Below are 15796 nucleotides of genomic sequence, written 5' to 3'. Positions count from 1 at the left end.
TAGTGCTTGTTAGTTGATTGTACAGGTTAAAAAGTTTGAGGTGGGTTCGCTTTCAAGTCCTGAGACTGCCGCAACGTTCATCAAAATATATCTACATCAAATTGCAAGCTGTCTCGTCAAATCAAGGAGATCTCCAATTACAGGTGTAATTCTTCCATACCCACTCTCTTTCGTTTTTACTGTTCAATTAAATTAAACTATAAGGTATGACCACATGGAAATTGTCAATGTACTACTTAGTTTTTGAAGTTGCTTGCATGCTAGTGTAAATCATTAATGAGCTTAACTTTATTGGAAATATTCCTAGTAGGCATGACGTCTTTAGTTAACCTTGGAATACGATTGTCTTAGGTCTAGGGTCAAACCATCTTAATGTTTGAACACCTGGCTGTGTGTGTGTTGACCTCTAGGACATAGCTTTTACCCCTTGTCGAAAGGATGTAAGAACACATTTTAGTTCAGGAGCGAAGATCAAAAGAAACTTTATTAAAAAAAAAAAGCCTACAATAAATGGCAATACAAGTCTATAATGTGCTTCAATGTTGGCCTATCGCCTTATTGACACTTGGTAGGCGAGGAGTATTCTACTCCAAACCGATGCCTTGGTTGGTAGGGGGTAGCCTTGCCTAAAGTGAGCTAATAGATTCCTGGATAATGCCTTGTGTTAAACATGGTACCAGGATCGATGTTAGTTTTGCCTTAGGAAGGTCGCCATTGTGTAAAAATTGTCACGTGCATTAAAAAAAAAAAATAAAGGCAAAAGGCTCCTGTAACTCTGATGTTTCTTGTGTCCCTAGACGCGTGGTATTAACTTGTTCTTAGAGTAGACACAGTGTGGTCATCTGTTTATTTATTAAGCTTGGTTATTTTCCTTGACTTAGGCCAGTTATATAAACCTTGATTAACCTTTGACACCTTGCTAACTCTTGAATTCCTTTCAATAATTTTAAACTCCTATTAATTTGCTACACTAGCTCATTCATGTGACCCTTAAACTAAGTTCTCATAAGCAATATCCATTGTGGTCTAACATGCTTGAATTTATACACTTTATATCTTTTGAATTCCAGCATACTTTCACTCTTTTCCCTGTTTTGCAGACGGTCAACCACAACAGCCCTATCAAGCTTACCATACCATAGCTTCCGAGGACGGAATCTACATCAGGAAGGGGGGCATGTTAACCCATGACGGACACATACTATGTTTTACATCATTAATTTAAATATTCTGAGTCATGGGCCGGGCTTGTCGGCACCATATGTTAAGGATGAAGGGATTGGGTGATCACCGATGAGAGGCGCACCTTGGATATCAGTAGGATAAGGGTTAGGGTCGGCCGGCCATGTATGGGCGCCCAAGTGTGAACGGCCAAGTCACCTATATGAGTCAAATGTAACCCTAAAATCCTCATTCTCATGTGTTGTGAATACAAGAGTGCTCTTGCCTTATCTCCTTGTTTTCCTTCTCCTGCGTGAGAGAGAGAGAGAGAGAGAGAGAGAGTGAGAGAGCGATCGAGCGCACTGTGTAGCGGCACGGCGAGGCGGCGGAGAGGCGGTAGAGCGGCGACGGCAGCTCCTCCTTCACGGCTACGACGCGGGAATCCTTCAAGGCGGCAGTTAAGCGGTGAGTGACACACCTTTTGCATTCTGTTTTGAGCTTGCCTTCCTGGCTGTATGCTTGCAGCCATTCGTGGCTCGCATACGGTGTTCGGTAAGTCCCCAGCTACGACCTGTGCGGCAAAAGCGCACAGGGTCGTGGTGGTTGCCATGCTTATATGGCATCATATTTGTGCTATCTCTAGTCCCTGTGATGTTCCTTCCTCGCCTCACGCACGGTTGAAGGGGGAGGTTGTTGGACATCAAAACCATGTCACGTTGAGGGATTTCCAAATTCAAACCCCCCATGGCATTAGGGGAAGGTTGAGGTCTATAGGGGCCCTTTAAGCTGCCATATTATGATTTTAATGACTTTTTGTTAAAATGTTAAGTTTCTTTGACTTTAGATACCTTCTTATTCTTCAAATGGCTAGAAGTCTGAATTTCAAAGTTTCTCGCCACAATTGAACTTAAAATTGAGTGGGCAAAACCATATCATGTGACATATCTATGGAAAGAGCTCAGCGAGTAGATTCTGGATCTCTAATCTCCGACAAATTTTGAGCTCGTATGTAGAAGTTATGGATGTCCGAAATTCCAAAAACTTTTCCCCCACTTTTTGGGAATGAAAAGTATAAAAAAGCATCTTTTAGAGAATCTTTTGACCACCTTTAATCACCCAACATTTTTGTATACATGGCATCACATGATTGGCCCTTTTCCTTAATAACCTTTTAATCACATGGTATCTTAAAGGGCCCCTATAGACCTCAACCTTCCCCTAATGCCAAGTATTGTTGGATTTGGCAACAACTTTGCCTTCACTATCTCCCCCATGCCTGACTTTTAAGAGCAGGGGAGGTATGGTGGCGGGACGGGGGAGATGTTAGTTTTCTCTTAGCAAGTACTTTCATAAATTGAGTTTGAAAGTACTTTCATAAATTGAGTTTGAGTAACATTTTATGAGATCCATCATATGAGTTTGATTTTGTAGTACAAGTAAGGGATCTCTATTGAAAATAAGTGCTCTTCTCATCATCTTGTGTTCATCTTTTATCTTGTTCATGTTTTAGCTAGCCTATCATAAGGATAAACCATGTTTGACTAGCCTAGAGTCCCAAATTATCCTGGTATTGACACTAAAAGCCAACTATTGATTACTACATTACATAGCCTACCATAATCTTGCTTATATATATATATATATATATATATAATATATATATATATATATATATATACATACACACCACACACATATACATGTGTGTGTGTGTGTGTGTGTGTGTGTGTGTGTGAGAGAGAGAGAGAGAGAGAGAGAGAGAGAGAGAGAGAGAGATGATCCGACATGTGAGAATACCAATAAACATCTAATTTTGACATCTTATCACACAACCTAAGCTTCACTTATGTGGACAAGAATTTGAACAATGTCAACTCACCTCTAGATTAGGGATGATGTCCCCAATTGTTTGTGTACTTTCTATGGATTATTGATATCTTTCCAAGATTTCGTATGCACTAAAAGAAACATAAATAAAAAAGCATGAGATATAATACTAATTAAAGAGAAACATTTAGTTGTAAGACTATATGTGTGTTAATACTCTACATAAGCATATCATTTATAAGTTTTAAAAATTGAAATTGTTTACCAATGTTTGCGGGAGCACCCAAAAAAACTCCAGTAAAAGAAATCAATTTTTTGGGTGCATTATTAAATCATGTTATTATAAAAACGAGTGCAAGTTGGCTACCCTGATGATTCAATCAGATTTTGGCGAATTAGGGGAGAAGACGATCGGCGCCAGCTGGACGTCACACAGCGCCGAGAGCTCGTAAGCCTTCTAGAGGAGGCCGGCACCACGCTTGCAGATAGCCTGCGCACATGAGGAGTTCAGGCCGACGAAGAGCTGCTCAAAATAATAAAAAAATTCGTTTTATTATATTTTAATCCTCCTCTGCACCGAACGTTTCCTTTGGCCGACCCTTTTCTCCCCACCTATTGTCATTCCAGCCCAATACAACGACTGTCACCTCCACCTCTATGGCCTTTTTTATCCCACAATATTGACGTGCGTTTTCATGCTGCGATGGAGCTTATTTGAAGTGCGTTTTTATGCTTGCGATTTCTGCCTCTTAGCATACACTATCGTCCATCTTTACTCAGCAAAGGTATCCAAGTTAACAAAAAAATATCTCTCGTTATTTCGATTCATACATGTGTATGGCATTGTTCGAAAAAATATTTTTCTAAAACATTGAAATGCATATACTTCTTATGTTATTTTTAAATAGAGATTAGTCACGTTAAGCATACCATTTGAAAAAAAAATATTTTTTTAAAAAATTTAAAAGTGTTTCTCTCCCCTTTTCTTGCTAGTGTGTATTCCATCAAAAATTTGGGCATACATTCTGTGTATGAGGGCCAATGTGCATATGGGTATTTGCGCTTGCACATGCATGTCCATAAGGAAGTGATCAAAAATTTGGGCATACATTCTATGTGTACGAGGGCCAATGTGCACATGGGTATTTGCGCTTGCACATGCATGTCCATAAGGAAGTGATCAAAAATTTGGGCATACATTCTATGTGTATGAGGGCCAATGTGCATATGGGTATTTGCACTTGCACATGCATGTCCATAAGGAAGTGATCACAGCACCATGGGGAGGACTTCAGCATGAAAGCAAGAAGCCTTCAAGTCCAATTGATTTTGCATCTATGCAGCATCCATCTATTTCTTCTCGACATAGTTCACCCATAGCCCCAATTATGAGTCCTATAGCCTCATCATGTCAACCATCGAGATCCACTCCAAATGTTGGGACTCAATCTCCAAATACGAGTCCTATAACCTCATCATGTCGACCACCGAGATCCACTCCAAATGTTGGGACTCAATCCACCACAATGCAATCCAAAGTGATATCAAGCGCTCCAACAAGAATTGACGGGGGCTGAGCCATCTAAATGGTCTTTTTATGAGAGATGCCATACATTGTGGAAAGACACTCCAAAATGCTCCGGCTTGATGAATGTTGAGATATCGAGCTCGTCTAGTGAGGCGGTGGACACTAATGACCCGCCTGGGGGATGGGCCCCACACTTATACCACTGGCATGGTTGGTGAGATCTTGGGTGATATGCGGCCAGTGGGATGACAGGCTGTGTGATAGCCATTCTAGAGACTGGCATAGTTATAGCGCCAGCTCATTTAGTCGGGTTCATACTATAGAGAACCCGTGTATATATTAGTTGAGTACCTTTCATATTATTGTGTACTCTTATCTTGTATATGGTGTGTTGAGTGTTGTGTGAAGAAGAAGAAGATTTTAGCCTCTCACCTTGTGTGTTCTCTATTGGGGTTTTGTGAGTGTGTGTGTATGCTTGCAAGAGCTCAAGCTCTCTTTCCCCCTGCATCTTTTCATGGTATTAAAGCCTAGTTCGTGCTAAGGGCTGAGCTGCAAGCAAGAGAACCACAGGAAGCGGTACGAGGGTAAGAGCTTCAACTACTCTTCCCTATTTGTGTTGGTGACTACACCCTTGTCGGGAGCTCTACGGGAGGCACTGGCAACGATCTCTGATTCAGGAGCTTTCTTCGTGGGAGTAAAGCTATAGGGCAACTATACTGTCCTATTGGACAGTATCCTATATCGGACAAAATTTTCTAGGCCGAAAACGCGTTTCGGGCACGTCTGGACCTCCGTTTTTCATAAAGCATACGATTTCGAGCACTGCGGGTAAGTCATCGATTCTCTGCAGAACTCTGTTTTAAGAACTGCAGGAAGACAGATTGACTGTGCAGACACTGTGAGTACTACAAAGAGGTCTACAGTTGCCATTGGGTGTATGTATGCACATTGAAGTCACTGTTTGTGACATTTGAGAGTACAATAGTACCGCTGTGTAGAAAATACAACAGTTTGTGCAGAACACCAAAGTGCAGTCTGTGATGGGATAACCCAGATTGTGGCTGAGAAGCTTAATAAGAATAACTTCCATGCTTGGAGATTCAGGTTGACGAATTTTCTGATGGGAAAAGGCTATTGCGACTACATAGAAGGTGAGCATGAAGAGGCACCGGAGATACCGGATATAAATCCGACTGCTGCAGATGTGAAAGAGTTTAAAGACTGGAACCAAGGAGCCAGGAAGGTTATGTATTGGCTATCCATTAGTATACAGGACACCATGATTTGGCACATTCAGGATGCCAAGTCTCCCAAGGAGGCGTGGGACACCTTGGTAAAGCTTTATGAAACAAATACCAAGGCACGCAAGATACAGTTGAAGAATGAACTTCATACTGTGGAGAAAAAGAGCATGTCTATGAATGACTATGCGCTGAAGATAAAGGGTATTGTGGAATCCCTTGCATCTATTGGTGTGTCAGTAGTAGATGATGATGACAAGATGGAAGTCTATCTACGTGGTCTTGGGCCACAATACAAGGCGTTCAAGACATCTATTCAGACTCGGAAAAATATTCCCAACTTTACAGATTTGGTGTCTATGCTGATTATCGAAGAGAAGAGCTTGGGTGAAGACCAACAGTCTTCACAAAGCAAAACCAGTTCAGAGCAACAGGCCTTCTACACGAGTTCAGAAAGAGGACGAGGTAGAGGAGGCCGTGGACGCGGTCAAGGAGGTGGCCGAATAGGTAATCAAAATTATGCCCAGCAGCAGCAGCAACAACAATAGTCCCAGAATCAACAACAACAACAACAACACGCAGGTGGAAGAGCCAAATTCAGAGGCAGGGGGAGTCAAAGAGGCCGTGGAAATTGGCAAAGACAGTATAATGATGCACGTGAATGCTATTATTGTGGTAAGCCTGGACATGTGTAGGCAGAAGGTTATAAGAAGCAGGCTGACATGCAAAATGGAAAATTGCAGCAAAACAACTATGTATCCTCAAGCAGAAATAATGAGGATAATGAAAGATTGTTTGTTATGCAGCATGTCATGAATGCCATGTCTGAAAATGTCGATGCAGCACAAAAAGATAATATATGGTATGTGGATTCAGGCGCTTCAAACCACATGACGAGTCATGGGGAGTGGTTCAAGGAGATGAAAAACCCGGAAAGACCAGGTTTTGTGGAAACAGGGGATGACACTGCTCATCCAATTGCCCATGTTGGAGATGTGCCATTGTCTATGCAGGATGGCAAAGTGAAGTACCTTGCAGATGTACTTCATATACCGAACATAACAAAGAATCTAGTTTCAGTTGGCCAGATGATTGAGCAGGGTTTGCAGGTTCGATTTAACCCTGATGGTTGTTATGTTGAAGACTTTAAAGACAAGTGCAGGTTGGTTGCAAAAGGCAATAGAGTGGGCAGAATGTTTACATTAAATGTAGACATGACTGAAATGAGTGCTGCGATGTTTGTAAATGGTTCAGGACTTGTTGCAGACACAGACATTTGGCATAAAAGGATTGGACATGTAAATGTGCAGAGATTGAAGTCTATGCAGACTAAAGGAATTGTGACAGGGCTGCCAAAATTTAAAGTGGAAGGTATGCAAAAAATATGTGAAGCATGCCAATTTGGGAAGCAAACAAAGCATGTGTTTCCACGTAACAGATATGTGAGCAGAAATGCACTAGATCTTGTGCATTCAGATGTATGGGGTCCTACGAAGACCATATCTATGGGAGGCTGCAGGTATTATGTGACTTTCATTGATGACCACACAAGGAAATTGTGGGTATATTTCATGAAGGAGAAGAGTGAGGTGTTCACTCACTTTCAAAATTTCAGAGTTTTGGTTGAAAAGCAAACAGGGAAATATGTAAAGTGCCTAAGGTCAGATGGAGGGGGAGAGTACTTCTCCAATGAGTTCTCTGAATTTTTGAAGAAGAATGGTATTCGGAGACAGTTTACATACAGATACACTCCGCAACAAAATGGAGTTAGTGAGCAAAAAAACAGGCACATTGCTGAGATTACGTGAGCATTGATGGAAGAGAAGAATATGCCGCATTACTATTGGGATGAGGCTGTTTCTACAGCAGTATACATCATGAACAGGACTCCAACTGCAGCCATACATGATGTAACTCCAGAGGAGAGGTTTACTGGCAGAAAACTAGATTTGTCTCATCTGAAAGTCTTTGGATGCATTGCATATGTGCATGTGCCAGATGAGCTGCTGAGAACTAAGCTGGATCCAAAAGCTAAAAAATGTGTGTTTATTGGATACTCCTTGAGCAAAAGGGATACACATGTTATAACCCTGCTACACGTGAGTTGAGGGTAAGCAGGGATGTTGTCTTTGATGAGATGAGCAGCTGGTATGCTGCTGAAAAAGAAGCTGTTGGGGCTGATGTGAGTGGAAGTGTGGTTGCACAAAATGCAGGTCAGCAGTTACAATCTTTGAGTGGACCAGGGGAGTCCTCATCTAGTGGGTCTATTGATAGACCATGGAGTGGCAGGCTGCGTCATAATACCAGTCTTGCAAATGTGATTAGTACATCACGTAAAGGAAAAGAGAAAGTGGTTGAGCCCTTGGTATGCCTGACATTTCTGCAGGGCATTCTCATGTTGATGGAGTCTAGTGGCTCTGACATGAGCCTTGATGAGGAGCTTGGGATCCCAGCTATGAGAACACCTAGTGTAAAGAAGGCTATGGAAGCCATGAATGAAAAGCTGTGAAGATGAGGGAGAGTGAAGAACCCTGTGGAGAGATTTACATCATGGTTATGTGGCACATCACTATGCATATATGGCAAAGGTTGTGCAGGTTGTAGAGCCCACATGCATTGATGAGGCTGTTGGAAATGTGTGTTGGGAGAAAGCTATGGATGAGGAGATGGATGCACTATATGGAAATGAAACTTGGGATTTAGTGCAATTTTCTGAAGGCAAGAAAACCATTGGATGCAAGTGGGTGTACAAAGTTAAACATAACAGTGATGGAAGCATAAACAGGTACAAGGCTAGATTGGTAGCCAAAGGATATGCGCAGACATATAGGATTGATTATGAGGAAACTTTCAGCCCAGTTGCCAAGATGGCAACGGTGAGAGTTGTGATAGCAGTGGCTGCGTCAAAGCAATGGTCTTTACATCAGATGGATGTAAAGAATGCATTCTTACATGGGGATTTGCAAGAAGAGGTGTATATGTTGCAGCCATCGGGTTATGAGGATGTGGGTCACCCCGAGCATGTTTGCAGGTTGAAGAAAGCCTTGTATGGCTTAAAGCAAGCACCAAGAGCATGGTCTGACAAGATTTCCGAATATCTTGTCACTATTGGCTTTCATGTAGCCAATGCAGATTTCTCGCTGTATGTGAGACATGGTGATAGAGGAGTTGTGCTTGTTGTCATCTATGTAGATGACTTGATCATTACGGGGGACCATGATGCATAGATCTTTGATGTAAAGATCTTGCTTAGACAGAAGTTTGAGATGAAGGATCTGAGGGAGCTCAGATATTTCTTGGGCATTGAGGTGATTAGGTCACCATATGGTAATGGATTACTGCAGAGACAGTATGGCTTGGACATGTTGTCCAAGTATGGTATGACAGGCTGTAAGCCTATTTCTGTGCCATTGGATCAGAATGGCAAGTTGAGTGCAGATTCAGGAGAGATCTTGGAGGATCCTACTATGTATAGGCGCATAGTAGGAAGTTTGATCTACATGACGATCACCAGACCAGATTTGAGTTATGCTGTTGGGTTGGTGAGTCAGTTTATGCAAGTTCCACGGAAATCGCATTTGGATGCAGTGAGACGCATACTGAGGTATGTGAAGTCTACTTTGCATTGTGGACTATTCTATGAGACTGGGACAGAGATATGTGTACATGGGTACACAGATGCTGATTGGGCTGGTAGTATCTCAGATAGAAGATCTACCAGTGGATTCATGTTTTCTTTGGGGAGTGCTACTGTGACTTGGAGCAGCAAGAAGCAGCCTACGGTTGCTCTATCGAGTACAGAGGCCGAGTACAGAGGAGCTGCTATGGCAGCATGTGAGGTAGCTTGGTTGAGGAAGCTACTTGCAGATTTGGGTCTATCAGTGGATAGACAAGTTGTCATTTTCTGTGACAACATTAGCAATATACAGTTGGCCAGGAACCTAGTCTTTCATGCTCGTACGAAGCACATAGAGGTCCACTACCATTTCGTCAGAGAGAAGGTCTTGGCAGGAGACCTCGACCTTGTTTATGTCAGCACAGAGGATCAGGTAGCTGACATCTTCACCAAAGCATTGGGTACAGAGAAGCTCCGCAGATTCAAGGCTTTGCTTTGGTGTACATGAGATGGAGTTGAGCTCGAGGGGGAGTGTTGAGATATCGAGCTCGTCTACTAGTGAGGCGGTGGGCACTAATGACCCGCCTGGGGGATAGGCCCCACACTTACACCACTGGCATGGTTGGTGAGATCTTGGGTGATATGCGGCCAGTGGGATGACAGGCTGTGTGACAGCCATTCTAGAGACTGGCATAGTTATAGCGCCAGCTCATTTAGTCGGGTTCACACTATAGAGAACCCGTGTTTGTATTAGTTGAGTACCTTTCATATTATTGTGTACTCTTATCTTGTATATGGTGTGTTGAGTGTTGTGTGAAGAAGAAGAAGATTTCAGCCTCTCACCTTGTGTGTTCTCTATTAGGGTTTTGTGAGTGTGTGTGTGTGCTTGCAAGAGCTCAAGCTCTCTTTCCCACTGCATCTTTTCAATGAATTCACTTGATAGTGATGCAATGGCAAAAGAAGGAGCTAATGTTAGGGCAGATGTAGAGACATTGGATGATGAGGAGGATGATCTACTCGAGGAGGAAAGCGTCAAAGAGAAACCCGACGAAGCTGAAGTAAAAAGCAAAAAAGACGGAATCATTCATGACGGTGTGAAAGGCAAGAAAGTGAAAGAAATTAAGAAATCCTCAATAGCCACTCTTGGTTGCTCGATGGAGATAGCAATGAAAGTAGTTTCAGACAAACTGGGTGAGATTGAGGCAGCAAGGATGATTCATGAAGAGAGATTGTTTCAGATAAAGCAAGAAGAGGAGACAAAGAGGCAGCTAATGTATCTAGAAACTCAAAAGGAAATTGCAAAGATTCTTAGCAAATTAAACAAGGAATGGTAAGGATTTAATCATGGTTTTGATGAGGTTCTTTTGTGTTCTTCTTATGTGCCAAAGGTATTTGAGTCATCTTTACAATTTTGCCCCAAAAGTGGTTGGTGCTTGTGTGTTACATAATTTTGTGCAGATGCATGGCAAGGTAGAACTGCAGGAACAAGACGATCCTCATCCAAATGGTGGTGGTGGAAATAGGGTTGGCATGGGGAGACAATGATTACTTGGAAGAAAGCTACATGCTGCCTTGTTCGTCACTTTCGTTTGCGGTTGAGGAGGGAGATGCGAAGACAAATGCGGTAGGTTTTTTTTGGGGGGTTTTTTTCCTTTTCAACTTCTACTAACTATGGGAGGGTGGGCAGGGGAGCCTCTTGGCCATAGAGTGGCCTACCATAGCTACTTAGGGATTCGATTCCCCTTAGGCTCGATAATTTTGTTTATGCATGTGAATAGGTGCATTGGGCGATCGGTTGAGGAGGGAGATGCGAAGACAAATGCAGTAGGTTTTGGTTTTTTTTGTTGTTTTTTTTTCTTTTTGACTTCTACTAACTATGGGAGGATTGGCAGGGGAGCCTCTTGGCCATAGAGCATAGAGCGGCCTACCATGGCTGCTTAGGGGTTCGATTCATTTGCGGTTGAGGAGGGAGATGCGAAGACAAATGCGGCAGGTTTTTGTTTTTTTTTGTTCTTTTTTTTCCTTTTCGACTTCTACTAACTATGGGAGGGTGGGCAAGGGAGCCTCTTGGCCATAAAGCGGCCTACCATGGTTGCTTAGGGGTTTGATTCCCCTTAGGCTCGATAATTTTGTTTATGCATGTGAATAGGTGCATTGGGCGATCGGTTGGCCATCCATTGGTCGGTCGGACTTTCATGTGCGAGGTCAATGTGGCATGTCTGACCGGCGATGTCTGGTGGGTTCTTTGCCACCGGTCGGACTATTTGGAGATCATGTGCGAGATACCACTCCGTTCGGCAAGGTCTGACCGGTCACTCTTTTGTCGGACGGAGGCCACCGGTCGGAGACGTGCACAAGCTAAGAAGCTCAGCTGCCGGTCGGTAGGGTTCTCGATGCGCCGGATGGCCATGGGCTTCCTCCTGCCATGGCTAGCTTCTTGATGTGGTACCTCCATCATAATATCTTATCATACAAGATAAGCTCATGATTATGAACAAGGATTTGCACAAAGGAAAATAATAGCTAAATATATACCAAAGAGAAACCTATCCAAATTAAGGTAGATATAGTGATAGGAAGGTTTAAAGAAACGCTATATATATACATACATACATATATACACACATACATATATGTGTATGTGTGCATGTATGTATGTATGTATGCATGTATATGTATATATATGTGTGTGTGTGTGTGTGTGTGTGTGAGAGAGAGAGAGAGAGAGAGAGAGAGAGAGAGGACGAGGAGGAAGAGGAGGAGGATTTGTTCTAACTTCATAGACAAGCCATCATAATGTATAGGTTTCATATTATGGCACACAGTGCAAGAACGCCATTTGATCTCATGATCTTTTGATTGGGATCTTGATGCATAAACCCACAACCTTGGCACCCGAGAGCGAATCAACATCTTCTTTGTCCAGATGGTAGAGAGAGAGAGAGAGACAGAGAGACAGAGAGAGACAGAGAGAGAGAGAGAGAGAGATGGTCCAACAAGTGAGAATACTAATAAACATCTAATTTTGACATCTTATCACACAACCTAAGCTCACTTATGTGGACGAGAATTTGAACAATGTCAACTCACCTCTAGATTAGGGATGATGCCCCCAATTGTTTGTATACTTTCTATGGATTCTTGATATCTTTCCAAGATTTCGTATGCACTAAAAGAAACACAAATAAAAAAGCATGAGATATAGTACTAATTAAAGAGAAACATTTAGCTGTAAGACTATAATACTCTACATATGCATATCATTTATAAGTTTTAAAAATTAAAATTGTTTACCAATGTTTGCAGGAGCACCAAAAAAAACTCCAGTAAAAGAAATCAATTTTTTAGGTGCATTATTAAATCATGTTATTATAAAAACAAGTACAGGTAGCCTACCCTAGCTACCCTCCCCTTCTTTGATGATTCAATCGTATTTATAGACCCCAGCCTCATCTACTTGGTCTCACATGCACGAAACACTTTGTGTTTTTGAAAGGGTTTTACCAATGATGGCCACATTATCTTGAAGAAACAACAATACTACATATTAGAGAATCCTATCATTTCTAGGAGAGAGCTATTGTTTTCACAAGTGTAATCTCTTAACCTTTCTACCATGTCTCATTATAAACAATCCTTTTTTATAAAAAAATTGAGGTTATAACCAATAAGAAATGTTCCTTTTTTTGTAGCTTATAACCAATAGGAAATGCCTACATGCTAACCTTCCACAAAAAAACTTAAAATTTCGTAGGGACCTGGCAGTTCCAGGTCAAGTGCCATCTCTTTTTCCAACTAGAGGCACTCCACTTTACATTCCATATTTTGTTGCAATACAGAACATTGGCATCCCCTTTTCTCATCGGAATCCTATCATTTCTAGGAGAGAGCTCTTGTATTCACAAGTATGAATCTCTTAATGTCTCATAATAAATTGAGGTCACGGCGAGGAATTGAGAACTAATATAGGTGTTGTACTTTTGTATAAAGAAAGCTAGGTATGTATGTGACATGCATGCACATTGCGTAATACGCGTGAGAGAGGGAGGGGCGTGTTGTTTTGGCCGGCTGGCGAATTGGGAGAGCCGGCGGGTAGGGGAGAAGACGATCGCCGAGAGCTCGTAAGCCTTCTTGAGGAGGCCGGCACGACGCTTGCAGAAGCTCAGCTGCCGGTCGGCAGGGTTCTCGATGCGCCGGATGGCCATGGGCTTCCTCCCGCCATGGCTAGCTTCTTGATGTGTTGGTACCTCCATCATAATATCTTATCATACAAGATAAGCTCATGATTATGAACAAGGATTTGCACAAAGCAAATGGTAGATATAGTGATAGGAAGGTTTAAAGGAAGGCTATATATACATACATACATACATACATACACACATACATACATATATATGTATGTGTGTATGTATGTATGTATGTATGTATATATGTATATGTATATATATGTGTGTGTGTGTGTGTGTGTGTGTGTGTGTGAGAGAGAGAGAGAGAGAGAGAGAGGACGAGGAGGAAGAGGAGGAGGATTTGTTCTAACTTCATAGACAAGCCATCATAATGTATTGGTTTCATATTATGGCACACAATGCAAGAACGCCATTTGATCTCATGATCTTTTGATTGGGATCTTGATGCATAAACCCACAACCTTGGCACCCGACCGAGAGCGAATCGGCATCTTCTTTTGTTCGGATGGTAGAGAGAGAGAGAGAGAGAGAGAGAGAGAGAGAGAGAGAGAGAGAGATGGTCCAACAAGTGAGAATACCAATAAACATCTAATTTTGACATCTTATCACACAACCTAAGCTCACTTATGTGGACAAGAATTTGAACAATGTCAACTCACCTCTAGATTAGGGATGATGTTCCCAATTGTTTGTGTACTTTCTATGGATTCTTGATATCTTTCCAAGATTTTGTATGCACTAAAAGAAACACAAATAATAAAGCATGAGATATAATACTAATTAAAGAGAAACATTTAGCTGTAAGACTATAATACTCTACATAGGCATATCATTTATAAGTTTTAAAAATTAAAATTGTTTACCAATGTTTGCGGGAGCACCCAAAAAAACTCCAGTGAAAGAAATCGATTTTTTAGGTGCAGTATTAAATCATGTCATTATAAAAACAAGTACAGGTAGCCTACCCTAGCTACCCTCCCCTTCTTTGATGATTCAATCGTATTTATAGACCCTAGCCTCATCTACGTGGTCTCACATGCATGAAACACTTTTTCTTTTTGAAAGGGTTTTACCATGGCCACATTATCTTGAAGAAACAACAATACTACATATTAGAGAATCCTATCATTTCTAGGAGAGAGCTATTGTTTTCACAAGTGTAATCTCTTAACCTTTCTACCATGTCTCATTATAAACACTCCTTTTTTATTAAAACATTGAGGTTATAACCAATAGGAAATGTTCCTTTTTTTGCAGCTTATAACCAATAGGAAATGCCTACATGCTAACCTTCCACAAAAAAACTTGAAATTTCGTAGGGACCTGGCAGTTCCAGGTCAAGTGCCATCTCTTTTTCCAACTAGAGGCACTCCACTTTACATTCCATATTTTGTTGCAATTCAGAACATTGGCATCCCTTTTCTCATTGGAATCCTATCATTTCTAGGAGAGAGCTCTTGTATTCACAAGTATCAATCTCTTAATGTCTCATAATAAACACTCCTTTATAAATAAAATTGAGGTCACGAGGAATTGAGAACTAATATAGGTGTTGTACTTTTGTATAAAGAAAGCTAGGTATGTATGTGACATGCATTCACATTGGGTAATACGCACGCACACACACATGAGATGTAGCACGACATTGCAATGAGAGAGGGAGAGGCGTGTTGTTTTGGCCTACTCGGGGCTGGCGAATTAGGGGAGAAGACGATCGCCGCCAGCTGGACGTCACACAGCGCCGAGAGCTCGTAAGCCTTCTAGAGGAGGCCGGCACGACGCTTGCAGAAGCTCAGCTGCCGGTCGGCGGGGTTCTCGATGCGCCGGATGGCCATGGGCTTCCTCCCGCCATGGCTAGCTTCTTGATCCATCACTCTCAGCAAAATAGAAAGAAAAGCGGAAGCTGCACCCTAGTCTTGTTGTGCCCTTCTGGTGCGCGCAAGTGTATTTGAAGAGCTAGAAAGCGTCCGAGCTTATTCTCTGTCAACAGGACAAAGGTGACCAGTCGCTTGTCTCCATGTCTGCGTCCGAGCTTTTCACATGGGCCGATTTACCCGTTCGATATGCCGGTCGGCAGGCTTCTCGATTTTCGCGCTCCATCACTCAGCAAAAAAAAAAAGGACGACGGAAGGTGTACCCTCTTGTGCCTTGCGGGAACCATATTCTCAACAGGACAAGGGTGACTTGTCGCTTGTCTCCACGTCTACGTTAAGGGGCCCATTTCACCGCCCCT

At 42.1% G+C, this 15796-nt stretch overlaps 1 long non-coding RNA gene across 2 annotated transcripts; it reads right to left on the bottom strand.

Moving 5' to 3' along the window:
- Positions 1 to 3384: 3384 nt before the first annotated feature.
- Positions 3385 to 15582, bottom strand: LOC147636890 (uncharacterized). Of its 2 annotated transcripts, XR_015266131.1 has the most exons (4): positions 15248 to 15582; positions 14223 to 14301; positions 12464 to 12542; positions 3385 to 3478 (listed from the first exon to the last, which is right to left on the bottom strand). It is a non-coding gene; the product is annotated as an uncharacterized LOC147636890 (long non-coding RNA). The 2 variants fall into 2 exon arrangements; XR_015266132.1 differs by lacking the exon at positions 14223 to 14301.
- Between the last annotated feature and the right edge of the window lie 214 nt (positions 15583 to 15796).

The sequence above is a fragment of the Cibotium barometz genome, chromosome 7 (assembly GCF_041138505.1).
Source record: "Cibotium barometz isolate CiBa-2024 chromosome 7, ASM4113850v1, whole genome shotgun sequence".
Classification (NCBI taxonomy): Eukaryota; Viridiplantae; Streptophyta; class Polypodiopsida; order Cyatheales; family Cibotiaceae; genus Cibotium; species Cibotium barometz.
This window is presented reverse-complemented; position numbering and strand designations above follow the sequence as displayed.